At 40.6% G+C, this 17,948-nt stretch overlaps 1 protein-coding gene across 1 annotated transcript in view; it reads right to left on the bottom strand.

Moving 5' to 3' along the window:
- The window catches only part of TSPAN7 (tetraspanin 7), a 79,301-nt gene that overhangs the window by 23,409 nt on the left and 37,944 nt on the right, over window positions 1-17,948 (bottom strand). The gene's annotated exons all lie outside the window — the stretch shown is intronic.

Here is a 17,948-nt window from a genome sequence, read left to right as displayed (position 1 = left end):
CTAGGAGTTCCATTATTTTAAAAAGGGAATTTTCTTTGCATAATTTCTATATAGGATTATCATCTTCAAAATACCAAAAATAAAACCATAGTCCTGTGTGTGTGTGTGTGTGTGTGTGTGTGTGTGTGTGTGTGTATGTAATATCTTATACATACCTATGTAAATAAACAGGAATAAGTTAGAACTTAGTGAAGAAATCTATTGAGGTTTGTGCTCTATCTGGCTATGAATTGATGGGAGTGAGGGGGTAGGGTGTTTGGAGGAACTCACGCCTCTTTCTCCATGAAATTGGAGCTGATAACACTTAATGCTAGAAGAGGACCTATTATTGAGTAAAAACATATGTGGAAGAAGCATGCATATAGTATTCAATAATAAGATTCTTACCTCCTGGGAAGACTTAGGGGTCAAAATCACTTCCCTCTCAACATTCAAATATCCTCACTGCACACATATGTGATATTGCTACCAATAACACATAGGGGGAAAGTTCAAATGTCTAATGTTGATAGGTACTGTGGGAAAATATTAACTGAAGCAAATTGACCAAATAACAGGTTTTTATCTGAGTGCAACTACCTGCCTGGTCCTTGTAAAGTCAAATCCATATAGTGGACATCGCTTCTCACAATGCTTCACAAATGTCTGCTTTTGACCACAAGGGGGCCTAAATAAGAAAAATTGGGAATTATTTGGTCTAATCTATCACCACTAATGGAAATGTAATTTGAAGCTCTAACATTCTATAACTCCATGAGGTCTGTAATTGATGGTTAGGAGAATGAGCAGTGCTTATACCAGCAAAATGTCTCTGTCTTAAAAAACAAACAAAAACACAACAACTGTACAATAATTGGAGAAAGGATAGGTCCTCACTATGTGCTGGACACTATACTAAGTGTTCTAATGTAGCCTGACTGGAGAAGGTTCTTTCTCGCAAACCCTCTACTTCTAACAGTTCTATAAGAAAACCTCGAAAGCTAGTGTCATCCATCCTGGCACTGATGCCAGATTGACTCTCAACCCTGAGAATTTGGCTGCCACAATTAAAAAATAAAATATGCAGGCATAGTCACTAATTTATTTATTTTAAAAAATGCTCTTCATTATTCCTCCCCATTGAGGCAGGCAGCTCTATAGAAATGAAAACATGTTCTGCTCCAAGCTACATCTTGACACTTTAAAAACCAAGATGGGGAATAAATATCCTGATGTGTATGTTATGATGAGCCAGAAATGGTAACTATCACAAACGAATCTACACAAGGACCATCTGACTTTCAAAGCAGCTCTGGCCCAAAGTGGTGTCCTATCTGCCTGTCCCACAGCCTGCAAGGGGATGTGCAGTCCTTCATAAACTAAGGGCACAGTCTAAAAACACAGTTAATTGTGTATGTGCCTGGAATAAATGGCCTTTATTGAGCAGTACTGTGCTCCCTATATGCTTCATCCCATTTATTTTTTCCCATCACATTTATTTTTAATCTCTGTTTTTCAGATGAAAAACAGGCTTTGAAAACTGAGGCTTTGAAAACAGCGTTAGACATGATGCCTATGTTTTGGGCCAATTTTCAAAAATCTATATTTAAGCCAGTATTAGGAAAGTTAACAGAAGGAAAGATTTTTGTCTCAATATAAGGAAATTTTTTCTAGTAATAGGCATTGCCCAAAATGGAGTGGGTTGCCTTGCAAATGTGACAACAGAAGGCAACCATAGAACAGAAGTTCTATGGATGGAAAGCCAGCAGGAAAATGCAGAATTGCCTGAAAGGTTGTCTGATGCTATTGTTCAGGAAACCTAGTGATTTTCCTCGCCAATTATCTCCCTAGATTTTCATATATGACTGAATAGGAGCTTTGCGACACAGGAACCAGGGAAACCATTTTCCCAGATTCTGACTTACATTTCCTTTTATCTCTAAAAGGAAGTGAAAGGCCACACAATTTTTGTCACATGAAGAGCAATGTAATGAGGTTGCAACTAAAATAAGCTGTGTTCTTTAAAAGGAGATATGGCACTTGAAGGAGTGTTTACCCTATTAATAATAGTTCAATTTTCCCTACGCAACTATACCATTTCTCAGCTAGAGTAGAAATCCTGGCTGACTTTAAGAATCATTGAAGCTGGTTAAAGATAAATGTACAAAGACTATAGAGGCAACCTCCATACTTTTCACATACAAAGATTCTTTCAAAAACCTGACACAGAAGTAAAAAGAGAAGCTACATATCTAATTAGGTGCTATTAATAACAGTATATTGCATCAGAAATCTATTCCCTATAAAACAAGTTCATAACTCCTTAGAAGAGCTATGTAACTAGCTCTTGGTAATGGTCATGGGGGCAATACAGCTCTACTTTTTATCCCTGTGGTGACACAGCTGCCACTGCTAAGCTCACTCCAGCATGGTGCCTGCTGGTTCTACCTGCTCAGGCCTCCTGCTCCACTGATGCACAGCCAGGTCCAACCTGCCCTCCAAAGCCCAACTAAAATGCTCTTTCTGGCAAGAGGCCTTTCCTGAAAGACAGTAATCATTTCATCCTCTTCTGAATGTGCTTAGGCTTTTCCATGCTATCTCTTATAAATGGTTTTTTAACTTGTGTTCTACACCTTTGTGAATACCTTAGCACAGCCCCAGTAGACAGCTCCCTGAAAACATATGAGTCCCTCTTGGGACTGTGTTAACTATATATATCCTATGACATCTAGCCTTTGCTTTTGATAAACATGATTAGACAGAGCACTCTGATAGCAAATAGTTCTCATCTAGGACACATTACTTAGGCACAAGCAATAGAAATAAACATCTTCCAAAATGCTAGAGGGTATTAATATTTTTTCTTAGTAAATAATATACTAAATTTACAAAACAAGAAAGTTTGGGATTGCACCAGGGGCCCTCTTTACACAAGGGGAATAACATAATAGTGGCATTTGTTGATTCTTAAGTCATTTAAATTGCAAAACCCTAAACTAACCTATGATATAGAAATCATAAGAGTGACTATCAATGGAGGGGACAAGACTGACAGGAGGGGGCATAAGGGGTGATGGAGAGAATTTTTATCTTGATTGAGGTGTGTTTTGGGAAAAGGCCTCAAAACTCAAGCAGAAAAATAATGAGTGAAGAAATGTTATTATATAACCACTAGAGGCCCAATTCACAAAATTTGTGCAAGGGGCTCGGCCCTCGCAGCCGTGGTGGCTTGCCTCAGCCCTTGCAGCCCCAGCTTCATCCAGAAGGTCGTCTAGAAGGTCATTTGGCTGTCCGGTCTAATTAGCATATCACGCTTTTATTATAGATTAGAGACAGCAGGAGGAAGAAAATGTCCTTGGATTTCATGTAACACGTAAAATATCATCTTATCTTTATAATGTGCTTTACAGTATAAAGTATTTTTGTTCATAAAATTCTATGTAATACTTATAATGTCCTTCTTGTCATCTTAACATACAACTAGTAGCACTCAGTATCAGTGTCCTACTTACCACACCCACTCAAGAAATGCTATTTTCTCAACAGATTTTATACCTGCTAGAAATTAACAGTCTTAAAAAGAGAATCATGTAACAAAATTCTGTATCACAGAAATATATTCGTGAAACTTAGGACAAATTTATTGTGATGGTTTATGTATTAACTGAATGTGTTTTCTCCCTTCAAGTGGGGAATAATTTACAGAACTTAACTAAAAGTCTGTAGCTAGCAAAAACAACCTGTAGAAACTTATGTTAGGACAGTGAAGATAATTTTTTAAATGTTTGCCTTTACAGCTGAGTGTAAATAGAAGAAAATCTATAGTCAGGCCACCCCTTTCTAAACTTCCTTGCAGATCTTCTGCCCCAGGGCACTTTAATGTTCCTCAAAGGTCAGATTGTTTTCAGGCTGAGTTATCTTCAAGATACAATTAGTACTGTTCTTTCTAAGTGGAGTACAAGAGAATGTAAGTGCTGATTTCAGTGAAGGACCAAGAACTCAACCTGCTCTCTCATGGCCACCAGACTCTGGCAGCCTTAAGACACACATATACCAGAAGTAAAGATGAAAGCAAAGAAGTTCCTTGATTGCACATATGCTTGCTCTCTCTCCCAAATCTATCACTTTAATGCAATTTTCATAATTTTAGGACATTTCATTTCATATGAATGCATATAATTTACATTTCATTTCATATGAATGCATATAATTTATATATATATATATATATATAAAATCACTGTGCACATAAACTGTGATGAAGTCACTAGAGCTTTCTTCATTTGCAACATGGGTTCAGTGATGACAGTGCTTCCTTGATAGGGTTGTTGGGAAGATTAAGCGAGTTGATATGGGCAAAGTACTTAGAATACTACCTGGTGCATCAGAAGCATTTAATCAATGTTAGCTATTATCTCTGTCAACATCATCACCTTGTCCAACCTCCACAATTTTAAAAGTAAGAAGACAGGACTAGAGAAGCAAAATATTTGCCCCAAGATCATGCAGCTACTTAGAGGCAGAACCAAGACTAGAATTTAAGTCACTCATTTATCCATACAGATTACTTCAAAGTCTATAAAGTGTCCCCTTTAAGGGCCTCTGAACAATTCTAGTATAGCAAGCATGTCAAACTCAAAGGCTAACATGGGCCAAATAAACAAGGTTTAAGTTTATGTGGGACACAAAAAAAACAACACACAAAAGCTTCAATTTCCATAGAAATGTAGGTTTACTTCGATAGAGACATTCTGAATAGAAAGGGCTGAAATAAATGAGTAATCTATATATATAAAACCCTAAGTGACCATTACGACTGGTCTACTGAATGACAGGTCACCCGAACAACCAGTTGACTGGTCGCTATGACGCGCACTGACCATCTGCCCCCTGGTGGTCAGTACGCTCCCACAGCCAACCTCCCACAGCCGGCCAACCTCTCACGGTCCCTCCCCCTGGCCAGCCAGCCCCGATCCACTCTGATCGGGACTAGGCGAGATGGCCCTGATCACTCCGATCGCCGGCCAGACTGAGGGACTCCACCTGTGCACAAATTTGTGCACCAGGCCTCTAGTTGTTAACATAAAGTAATAGAACATTTTAATAAAAATTAATATTTTTTGAACATTAACTTACCAGACCTGAATAACTACACAAATTAATAAGCGGAACACAAATAAACCCATTTTTCTTGTTCTCCGAAAGTGAAATATTTCCTGTTGCACACACCAAACAAGTCAGTACAAGACTAATGATGTGGCAATCAGCTGCTAAAATATTTGCTGCTAGTATTAGTGGAGATAAACGGTGCATCTGCATGTAAGGCACCTAAAAGAAATTAATGCAACACAATTATAGTAATCAATCATTAGTGGACATTGTAGTTCGCTGTTAATAACAAGTGGCCTGGTGCACAGATTTGTGCACATTGAAAGGAAATTAATTAGAAGAAATATTTTAATATTGCTATTATCCCTTTCTCTATAATAGAAGTTTCAACCAAATTCACAATTGACAATGACAGATCAAAACACATGCATGCGATTGGCTACAGCGAGAGCTTTATTATGTATCGTGCATGTGTGAGTCGACATAGCCGTTTATAGATATAGAATAAACTTGCTTAATTAGACCTGCTTTCTAATGTAGCTAAACTTTTTCCAGCCCAGTGAAGCACCCCAACTTCTCTTTCAGGTAATTGTCAGCAACATAGCAGTAAATATCAACACAAAGCAGATTATTATTGTAGATCATGCAGGGAGAACAAAGGGTAAAATATTTAACTGTAGTAGTGTTTGACTATATTCTGTGCAGTGACAAAATCTGAAATCATTTTCAAGGTCCACTTCTTTTCAGTCGGGTCAAGTTTCTAAACTTTCTAAACCTCCATTTTCCGGCTAATGAAAAGAAAATAGGATTCCACTGAGTCTCCTATCTACCTACTCCAGGACTTCTGTGAGGATCAAATGAGATGAGGCACAGGAAAATGCTTCACAGACATTTGGTTACAGTGTGAAATGTTTCCACCTGGCTATAAAGCAAGTTGTGTTCCTGGGCTGAAGAAACTCCAAGGAGGCTAGTCACTAGGGAGAGGAAGCTGGGCGTTGCTACATGAGGTCATTACCCAGCGCCTACAGTGCCATTTCTGGGCTGGGCTGGGCTGTGGGCCGCATTTTGCACCATGGGGTCTTGGCAGCGTCAGCTGCGATTTGGTGGGGTGTTGGTCTGTGGTGGTGGCAGCGCCTGTGTCCCACTTGGGGCAAGCCAAATGTTGCTTTGTGGGTGCCAGGTCTGTGGTGCCATTTCTCTGTGTGCATCATGGCAGTTCCTGTGTTGAGCTTCTGCTCCCCTGGTGGTCAGTGCATGTCATAGTGACTGGTCAGATACTTAGCATGTTAGCCTTTTATATATACAGATTATGTACAACAGGATATTATAAAAATTAAGTTACAAAATTTTTATTAAAACATTTCTAACATACCATTATATTGGCTGGGCCACAAAAATATTCATTGTGACCCGCTTACAGCCCATTGGCCATGAGTTTGACATTCTTGTAGTACAGAGAAGGGTATGAAAGAGTTTCTGGGAAATGGGTAGATTTATCAGACCTGTTTATAGTGACAATATTTAATTTATTTAGAAATTTAAAAATCATTAAGAAAATTCAAAATATACAAGTCAAAAGGGACACTCATTAAATTACTGAGCAACCAAGGTACACTATGCTGTATGAAGATTTATTTTTATGTTAGCGTGCCTTCTCCCTATTCCCAATAACTGTCATCCAGTCATACAGGTTGAAAAAAAAATTGAACATCACAGAATGTCACAAGAACAACAGTGCTGATGTTTCTTAAACTCAAGGTCAGAAGCATCAGCACTTCTCAGCAAAATGGTCTCAAAAACATGTGACTCAGAATAATTTTAGTCTATACATCACTCTATTGAATCAAAATATCTCTCCTGTGCATAGTTTACTGAGAACAGAGGGGTAGTTTGAGCTCCACTAATTTTATCATACTCACTGGAACTATTCTTCCTACACTAAGAGCAAAGTTCATACTGTTGGAGTGAGAGAAGCACAGATAATTCATGGGATGCTATGAACTCTGGCGAGTTACCCTATTGGTCTTTTATAGCAATGATATCAGCCTTTCTGCCCTTCCTTCTCATTAACTTTCATTCATTACCACCAAAGCAAAATGGTTTAAATTCCAAATTTTTCCTCCTTAACCTCTGCTTTGTTCTCTTGTCACTGATTTCTTTCCTTTCATGCCAAGCTTCCATACCAACAATTTTGTTTTCCTTAGTAAAATTGGAGAAACTAGTTTATTATAGATCAAATCTCAATTTCATGTTTTACTATTAAGTACTATTTCCAACCAATCACATTGCTAAAAATGTCCCCATTGTGACCTTTTTTTGTATACTCTTTTTTATTTGTTTGAATAAAAAGTGTCAGCTCTATACATTTGCTCATACAGTTTGTCCAACCTGAAAAACACTCCTTCCCATCTTTCAATATTCTACCTATCCTTTAAAATTCAACTTGGGTCATGCAATTTTCTTTGTACTTCAACTCCAACGAACATCTCAAAGGAACAAACTTTTACTTGAGAAAGTTCAAAGCCTCTCTTTAGAACTGCAGACAGTATAAATACTTAGAGAGGGCTACACTCTGAGCATCAATCACACTGGAAACGACTTCGGACCTCTCATTGGGAAGGTTGTGCACTTGTCTCTAAGGCCAAGAACTTACTCACAAATCTTCTTTGGCATGAAGACTTATGACCAGATGCAAAATCTAGCTCCTGTGTCTACCTAACCTTGGGTGGAACCCTGGGCAAAGCTTCCCTTATCTCATGTGTCAAGTAGGGATACCATGCTTATCTCATGGAAGTATTGCAAAGATTGAATTAATTACAGATAAAGTGCTTCATACTATGCCTAAAATTTAGAAAGTACTCAATAAATTTATTCCTCACCACTGCCATTTAACCTCCAAAGCAGAATCAGTCTCCTCACCAGCAGATGTCTCCAACTTAATGTCATTGGAGAGGTTTGAGGTGTGCTCTTTCTCTAATCATTATTTCTCATATAAATGTCAGAGTCCCTGAAATTTCACTTTGAAAGGCATATTTTGTATTAAAATTATAGTATTTTAAGAGAGAAAAGTACACCCGAGGATATTTTCCTATTGTTTTTTTTAGAGAGAATGGAAGGAAAGGGGAGAGACAGAGAGAGGGAGGGAGAGAGGGAGAAGAAGAAGGAGAGAGAGAGAGAGAGAGAGAGAGAGAGAGAGAGAGAGAGAGAGAGAGAGAGACATCGATGTGAGAGACACATCAACTGGCTGCCCAGGACCTGCAACTGAGACATGTGCTTTTCACTGGAATCAAACCCATGACCCTTCAGTTCCGCAGGCCAATGCTCTCACTACTTAGCAAAACTTGCCAGGGCAAAAGACAAATATCTTTAACAGGCAATATAATAGCAATCCATCTTTAGGTGTAAGTGATTTAATTTAGCATTCTGCTTTTCTCTATTGTGTTGAAAAAGTGGTTCATAGGTAGCAATCAGATTATACCCTAGAGTGCATGCTTAGTGTTTTTGAGAGAGTATGTCACATAGAGTTAAGGTAATAAGTAGACACAATTGCAATTAAAATGGACAGAAGATAAAAGGCTACACCATATTTCCAGAATTAGGGAGTTAGTGGGAAGAGAGGTATTACTCCCTAAGGTGTTATACCTGTAGGGAGCTTCCCTTCTTTCCCCTTCACAGAGTTAACCAGAGATTCATGTCATGCCCTACAAAGTCAGGACACTTAGTAGAAAATCCTTAACATTTTCCTTCAATAGACCATTCAAGAATGGGGGCGGGGGGCTTCATGGTACTCTTGGGAGCTCCAGGTCTGCCATAATAGCCAGCCAGCCCTCCTGGGGCTGGGAAAAATCTCTTACCTCTTGAGGGGCCTACAGCATACCCTAATCTTGACACATCTTCTGCTCCATAATAAGCCCCAAATCACTACAACATGAAAACATTTTTTTTGCATCACTTGACACACCAGAGGCACTTCTCCACAAAGAAGCTTCCATCAATGAGGAGCCTACTGTGTCATAGGCCACCTGTGTGGCACAGCACTACCATCCAGGGAAAACAAACTCCTTGCTATTAGAGAAAACCATTGGCAGCCATCCATGCTGGCAAACTGCTGTGTATATGTGCACACAGAAAGATTTCCTATCAGCAGGGGTTTGCTCTCCTGTGAGGAAAGATGGCTGTGTTTCAAGAGGCACCGGGAAGGAAAAACTGAGTTCAACATCTCCAATAATAACTAAGCAACACAGGAAGGAAACCAAGCTCTGCTGAACTGGGCTACCCAAGGTACCCAAAATGGACATGAAACAATGACTGCCATGACATTTTAAAATCTAGGACCAAAGCCATAAGATTATGTATCTCTTAGATATGTACATGGCCTTGAGCATGTAAAACGAAGTCAAATGAGGAAGGAGTCTTAGAGGAAGGAAATATGTGCTATGGTACACAAGGTTAAAGCAACATCAGAATAACTGTATTCATGGACACTCACAGGCCATATGAATTAAAAACAGCACGTTAGGAATTTTACAGGAAGGAATTTTGTCGGTAAGAATACTCAACGGCCAATTTGCAGGATACTAAAAGCAGCAGTAAGCTAAAATCCTACCACAACACAGGAAGTTCCCAGCTAAGGGAAAAACCTCCCAGAAAGTCAGGATGAAACAGTAAACCTGGATTATGAAGGAGTAATTTCTTATACCCACATGTTTTGTGACATCTCAGCAATTTGTCCTGTGGTGCTTCTTCAGTAGGACCATAGTTTTATTAGAGAATGTACTGGAAAAAGTCACTGCCTCGCCCTCATACAAGCTCTGCTAACCACAAGGGGCACAGCCTGGCCCATCCCACCAGGTGCCTCAGCACTGTCCTCTATTATTGGTATCATCTTTCACTTCTGCTCAACATCATGGCCTCAGGGCTAGAGTTCCAACTCTTTTCATGATGTTAGACTCTTTGTGCTAATTGTCAACCAAAAATTACCTTCAGGATTTGCTGAGTGGCCTCTCTAATCCTGAGTGTAAGAAATTTGTTTGTGAACAAGGACAACTGTTTGAAACAAATGGTAATTTGCAGTTTTAAATGTCTCTTTATGAGGAAAGAAGGATTAATATTCACTCAAAATCAGAGTAATGGTTATGAAGCAATTTGAGCAAGGGAAAAGTAAAACAATAGCTTTTGTCCTACTGCTAAGTGGTTTGACTTATTAAAGAGTAGAGAGACCAGATACACTTAAGCTATTCTAATCAGTAACAATGAGAGGTTTTTGTACTATTTGGCTCAAATGTGACCTGTCTGAGATTAGGGTACCCATGTGCAAAAATGTTTTCCCTAATTAGCAAGTACATATAAATTAGTGGGGCTGCCAGTAGGGAATTTTAAATATTTATCTGAAAATGAGTAACTGAATTATTTGCCAGAAATAGGAAGCCTGCAATGAACTTCACGGGTTACTGTTCAAAAACTAAGACCTGCACGGCACCCCTGAAGTTTGCAATGGGGTAGCTACACAGACCCATAACCCACCTCACCTGGAAAGGACATACAACTAGTGGAACAGTGTTTTAGAGAAGGGATTAGAGTCCCACTCTGTATTTTACTGTTGTGTGACTTTGGGTGGTGGGCACACAATGCAATATACAGATGATACATCATAGAATTGTACACTTGAAACCTATATAATCTTATTAACCAATGTCACTCGAATAAAATTAATAATTTATAAACAAAAAGAAAATAAATATAGCAAAGGGAAAAGTATTTGAAGTACATGGCTAATTCTTCACTATATCAATGCTTCTTAGCCCACACCCAAAGACGACCTAAGACCTAAAACTCCTTGGCCGTTAAAAATGGCTATAAAAATGCAATACAATTCATGTTGTACTAATTTCCTTAGGTCAGCAGTTCTCGTGTTTACCTGGCAACATGCAGAATGTGCTCCCGATATTTCTCTCACTATTAACTTCCCTCTCCCTGCATCTCACAAAAACCACTAGTCAGGTGATATAGAAAAGTAGGCAAGGGAAGCAATGGGGTACCTAAATTAGGGAGAAGAAACAATTTCAGAGCTATTAATTTCAGCAGAGGATGGTGGCTAAGGAAGAGAGAAGGACTGACTCTCCATTTCAAGCTGTAAGAGCCCCAACCAAAAGAGCCATGGACAACACTTGAGTATCTCACTAGAGTTTTGATTCTTTTTCCAAACCCCTTCACACACTGAATGACAGTCCCTACCATGATTCTGATAAATCCTGTTCCACATATCAATGCCCTGTGGAAGATACATTTCCTTAAATAGGCAGAGAACAGGCTGCTTATAATTTTTGAGCATCTGAAACTATTTACTTAGTTTCTGTATTCAAGTAAATTTATAAACAAGTTGGCCTCTGGTCAAAATTTAAAACTTCAGAGTAGGAATACACATTGTCAACGTTAGGCCAATACTAAGCTACATGACTGATTCTAAAATAAATAGGCAGAAATTTCTCAATACAGATCTCAGTTTCTAGACATATCCCATATGTCAGATTTACAAAACAAACCTAAATATCTATATACATATAAAATCCCAATATGCAAATATACCAAAAGGCAGAACAACTGAACAACCAGTTGCTATGATGTGTGCTGACCACCAGGAGGTGCGTGTGGAACATGGCAGGCATTGGCAGCAGGCTGCAGAGCCTGGAACATGGCAGGCGTCAGCCGCAGAGGGATGGTGGAGTAGGTAAGTGAGGGCGCCAGACAAAGGCGAGCGCCGGTCTGTCATCAGGGCAAGCCTCTGGTGGTTACTGAAAATTCTTTGTTCCCACATGCGCCAGTCCTGCCTGGCACTCGCACCCACTGCCAGCACCCAGCGCCGGCCCCAATTGCTCAGTGCCATCAGCAGGTATGAGCGGCAGCTGCCAGCCCTGATCGCCCCTGAGGGCTTCTCCACCTCTCCCTGCTCCTGAGGGGAGATTGGTGCAGCATCCGCCACTTGCACCCGCTGACAATGCCAGCCCCACTTGCACCCGCTGCTGGCGCCAGCCCCAATCACTCCATGCTTTCAGTGGGTACAAGCATGGGAGTGGCGGCGGTGGTGGGAGAGGGGCTGCCAGTAGACAGGGGACCTGGGGGGCTGCAGCAGGAAGGGCCAAGCCAGGGTGTGGAGGATGGGCCAAGACCCGCCCCTGTGCACACAGCAGCCTTGCATCCCACAGTTTCTTTTAAAGTGCACAAATTCGTGCACTGGGCCCCTAATACTCTAATAAATGGCTCTAATACAGACCTGAGATGAAACATAGAGGACTAAGGCAGATAATAAAACCTAGCACGCAGAGGTTTTTATTGTGCTACTTAAGTCAACCTGCATGACATTCACGTAGAAGCCTCCACAGATAGGTAGTATGTGCCTGGCCATACCACACACAGATAAGGGCACTTTCCCTGTTCAGTAAAAGAGGACTACAGATTTTTAAAAACAGAAATGCCATGACAATTGTTCCCAGGATGAAAAGGCCATGTTTGGTGCAGTCTCTCTGGAACCATGTTCATAGTCATAAATGGGCCCCCATATATGTGACCAGGATTACTCCATAAGTCAGCCTCCCCACAGTCATTTAAGCACAGTAATTACCTGTGGGGAAGCACGGGACTTGGTTGGAATGCCTGCAAGGAGGATCCTCTGAAAGGTCGGGGGCCTCTGAGGGGAACTTGCTGAAGGCAGCAGCCCCTACCTTGACTTTTCCAAACAAGTTTGATCCCCCAGGGTGTTTTGCTGGAATCTCTGTTTAGTTTTTAAAGACCCGACCTTGTAGAAGCATGTGCTTTCTCAAGCATACTTACCCTGCTGATTGTGTCTAGAGGTTAATTTTAGTTCAAGCTGTTGTTACAATAAAAAGCCAATGAGGCAGGCGAACAGGACTGCTTTTACTACTAAAGTAAAATAGTCCCTTAGCCCTCTCCTTCATAGAAACCTGTGTCGGAGTAATCTGTTCATCCATTGCTCAGAGTCTGCTGGTCAGCCCCGGGAAGCTGGTGACCCCCATGTGAGGAAGCCAGGAATGCAACGAAACGCAGCGGAACCCTCGAAAATGAAGAGGAAGAAAATGAAAGTAACTGTGCAGTAAGTGATTGGAGCCCGCTTGGGATTTCCAAGTTTGAGGGAATTCTTTCTCAACTAAGGTTTCATAATGGGACAACAGTTGTCCACAGGACAGCAGCAATATAACACAGTGCTGAAACAGTTATTAAAAGCAGGTGGTACCTCTATTACAGAAGAACAACTAAAAAGCTTATTGAAAATTATTATGATTTATAATCCTTGGTTTCCTGATGCTGGAATGCTAGACCTTAATCTATGGGAACAAGTGGGCAGGAATTTAAAGAGAAATGAGGCCCAGGGAAAACGAGTGCCCTTATCATCACTAACTATGTGGGCTCTTGTTCGCGCTGCATTATGCCCATTTCATATTGAAGATCAAAAGCCTACAGAGCAACAGGAGGATTTACTACCACCCCCGCCCCCCCTCCTGAAGCAGAGCCTGTAGAGCCTGTAATACCTAAACCCCGCCACTGGAGGAAATTGTTCCCAATCTTCCCCCCTCTGCGACCCACAGGTTGAGAACCGCTGGACTAGATCCTCAGTTATGGGGTCCTGTGTCAAGCAGCCATGTTAGGAGGAGAGCTTTTGGCTTGCCCAGTTATGCAAGATCAGCAAGGTAATAGAATTCATGAGCTGCTCTCCTTTAATACCTTTAAAGAAATAAGGAAAAGTGTTAAAGAAAATGGGGCTAACAGTACATTAAAAAAAGGACTCCTTAATGCCTTGTCTGAAAACTATCACATAAATTTTTGGGGCTGGAAAATTTTAGCCAAGACAACCCTGGATGCCAGTCAATATTTATTATGGAGAGCAGAACATGATGAGACCTGTGAACAATAGGCTGGTTGTGGGTGTTTACTAGCCATCCCACCCAGGAGCCCTCTGGGCTGCATTGTAGCTCTAAGTCCTTGGCACTAAAAAACATCTGAAAAATCCATGGAAAGGACTATGGTTTATTAAGTCTTGTCTGTAGGTTGTGCACCCCTATAAATGTTCATAGAGTGTCTCTGTTAATTGTTGTTTTGTGTCTTTGTTGTTTAGTTTAATTTGTCTAAAAGTGGGGCATATTTCACTTTGCTAGAGGCCCCAGCTACGTGTAGCAGGCTGAACCTGTCAGGGATTACAGAAACTTCCCAGCAGCTGCCAAGAACTCTTAATCTTGGGGACCTTCCTGCTCTCCCTCTCAAGACACCAGCCACTAGATAGAAACTCTTAGGTAGTAGAAGTTCTTGTCTGTCTGTAATGTAACTTGGTTACTGATTAATGTTCTTTACTTGCTTTCTTATCTTTGGAGGACTTAGTTTGCACTTCACCATTTTATGAATATAGGGAATCCTCGGACTCTAGTATTTAGGCTTTGTGCCACTCAGAACACATTAATATTAAATAAGATTCTAAGGTTAATGTCCCAGTCTACCCTTTTATAAGTACTCATTCATGTACTGTAGGGGTTTTTTTGTTTCTGTTTTTAAAATCTCTTCTTATATATAAGATTTCATATTGTTAGTCTACTCAAAAAGAGAAAAAAAAAAACATGGGAAATAATTATTTATACTCCCCCAAAATTTATCCTAGGAGGCTGGAGCTACAAAAGTGCCCTTAAATAGGCTGCAAAAGTGGCAGCAGTGGAGTGGGGGGGGGGACCCTCTCCTTGTAAAAAAAAAATAGTACTTTTACACTAAAGCCATTAAAGGCCCAGGATTTGCCGCAGTCCCAGGAACAAACCCCTAGGACCTGCTAACTCCCCACATACACACCCACCCTTTCTCCAGCCTCCTAAGAGTTGTCAAGGTCATGTTATCTTTTTTATGCTTCTTAAGAATGTGAGTATATTTTCCATTGGAAAAATAAGCCTATTTCTAAAAGTAAAGGAAAAAAAGGGGGGGTTCCTTTGCCTAAGAAGCAAAAAATCTATACTAATAATAGCCTAGGTCCGTGGTCGGCAAACCACAGCTCGTGAGCCACATGCAGCTCTTTGGCCCCTTGAGTGTGGCTCTTCCACAAAATACCACATGCAGGCGCACACATACAGTACGATTGAAACTTCATGGCCTATGCGCAGAAGTCGGTATTTTGTGGAAGAGCCACACTCAAGGGGCTAAAGAGCCGCATGTGGCTCGTGAGCCACTGTTTGCCAAGCCACAGTTTGCTGACAACTGGCCTAGGTGGTCATCACGCCCTCACACTGTGATGCCCTCATACCGTCACAAGGAGGCAGCCAGCACACGCGGGTGGGAGGGGCTGCGTGCACCAGGAGGCATGCGTGAGTGGGCGGGGACTTGACGCTGAGTGCGTGGCATGGAGGCGGGGCGTGGAGGCGGGGCCCGGTGGCTGCTCCATGCAGCGAGCCCTGGGGGTCCCACAGCTATGCACGCTGCGGAGGCGGGACCCCCAGCTCTGGCCTACCTCTTTGGGGCAATCCATCGAGGTGGCCTGGGGTCCCAGATCTTGCGTGATTTCACGTGCCAGGTCACTAGTTTGTTTATATATATATTTAAACTAATTATGTTAATCAGGAACTTGATTATTTTAAATGAATACATTACTTAATACTGTTTAATAATAATAATAATACACAATGTTTTAGTCTAATATATTTGACTACCTTCCCAGGGTTTGAATTTTAAGAAACTTTTTCTTGACCTAGAATTGGCTTTAAATTATTTCAGTAGGCTCTAGAATGCCTCAAGTGTTTGTTTTCTCTCTCATAAAGGAAAATTTTATACTTAAAATATCTGGGAAAATCTGTCAAATAAGGAAATAATAATTATATTCTATTTATATATGCATATTAAATAAAATCTAATATGTTTTCATTTATAACTAATTGTTGTAAGTTATAATATTCTGGAATATTGTGTTTTACAGAAAGGACAAGATTCCATATTATTTACATCCTATATAATAGAATAAAAACTCTCTGGGGAGATCTTTGATCTTCTGCCCTAGGAACTCAGCAGTAGCTTGTCTCATCATTCCACTGAAAGCCAAGTTGCTCAGAAAACACATGGTCTGCCAGTAACACTTACTAATGGGAATAAATAAAACTGAGGATCATCACACTTCAGTGTTTACAAAGTGCTGTCCCACCCTCAAAGGGCTCTCCTTAGAACTCCACAGCCTCCCTATGACATGAGGAGGGGTTGTACTCAAATAAAAAAAAATCTGCAACTCAATTGAGACTTGTTCAAGGCCAGCCATCTAAGGTTGTAGCAAAGCTAGATGAGAGCTTGGCTCTTCAGACCTCAAATCTTTGATTCTGTCTCCTACACCATATTGCCTGTTATATAAATGAGGAGAAAAACAGCTCTTTATTATCCTCAGTAGGCAAGGCTATCCTGAACAAATTAAAACAAGTGTACAACTCATATTTACATACTGCTTTGTGGATCACACCATCACAAGCTCATCATCAGGGAAAGAAAAAAACTGGATGAGTTAGAGAAACCAAAGTTAAACATAGGCATAAGAAATAGGTCTGTTTTTCTTTGCCTTACCACAGTCTTCCTTTACACTCTACTGAAGGTGAATTGCCAACATGGTTATCAATTCTTCCACTTTTCCAAGAAGACTCAGTCCTGATCTAATACAAAATATCCCATACCAGTCAGAGCTTTAACCAAAGTTACTCAGAGCCTTTCAGTTCCGGGCAAATCGAAGAAAGCTTAGATTCTAAACCTAAGCATGAAAATTTTCAAATTCTCTTTAAGAACTAATTTCAAAACCAATAATCAATAGACTGTGATCTGGCCAAGGCCTGGTAACCTGAAATTCTTGTCTTGCATTAGGGATCCAGAAGCAGAGTAGTACATTAAACTAGTTCTTTTTGGCTATAAAAAGCCAAGCAGTAGATTGTAAATGTAGAAGTTACTTATCTCTAAAGCATTCCCTAGATAAAAATTTTGCATCTGCATCTGTTTCTGAAATAAGCCTCATTGGAAACTAATTACATCAGCAAAACCAAGTGGGTTGGGTCAACACAATTACCATCAGAGTTGGATGCTGTTTCTAAATAACAAGTGACTCAGCAATTATTCACTCATTCTCATCAGAAAGCCACTGCTTTTGTTTATTAATTTCTGAAAGGTCATAAATGAATATAATACAAAATGTAAAATACACAAAGATATTATATAATGAAGAGAATCTGCCTTCTACCCGGAACCCCTAACCTCCCAGTTCCCTTTCCTGGAGCCAACCACCATTACCAATTTGTGTTCAGAGGACTGTTTGAAAGATTTTTATGAGAATTCTTCTGACCTTTCACTCTGTTCCTTATAATCATAGATCTTATTCTTTACTCTTTGTCCTTTCTCTAGCTTCATTTTTAAAATATGTCATTCAAAAACACCATGAAAAATCAGGTTCTATAAACTATTCTCATGTGGCTGTCATGGCACATAATATCTTATTCAGAGGTTTAGGTTTGGTTTACTAAGATTATTTCCTTGGGAGAGATCAACCAAAGGACTTGTATGCATGCATATAAGCCTAACCAATGGACACAGGCACCAGGGGGGTGAGGGCATGAGTGAGGGGGGTTGGGGGTGTTATGCCCAGACTCTAAGATCCCCAAAGACAGACCACCAGGGAGCCATTACCGATGCAAGACACAAGAGAGTCTTTATTCAAGCCCGGGCTTGGCTCCTCTACCCTCCTTACCGACGCAGCGGCAAGTGGCAGAGAGCACGAGCTTTGTGGGTAGAGGGGTTTTATAGGGGGGTTGGAGTAAGGGGAGGAGAGAGGACTGTGGGCCCTGCCGATTGGCCAGGCT

Source organism: Myotis lucifugus, unplaced genomic scaffold, assembly GCF_000147115.1.
Source record: "Myotis lucifugus unplaced genomic scaffold, Myoluc2.0 scaffold_76, whole genome shotgun sequence".
NCBI classification, from domain to species: Eukaryota; Metazoa; Chordata; class Mammalia; order Chiroptera; family Vespertilionidae; genus Myotis; species Myotis lucifugus.
This window is presented reverse-complemented; position numbering and strand designations above follow the sequence as displayed.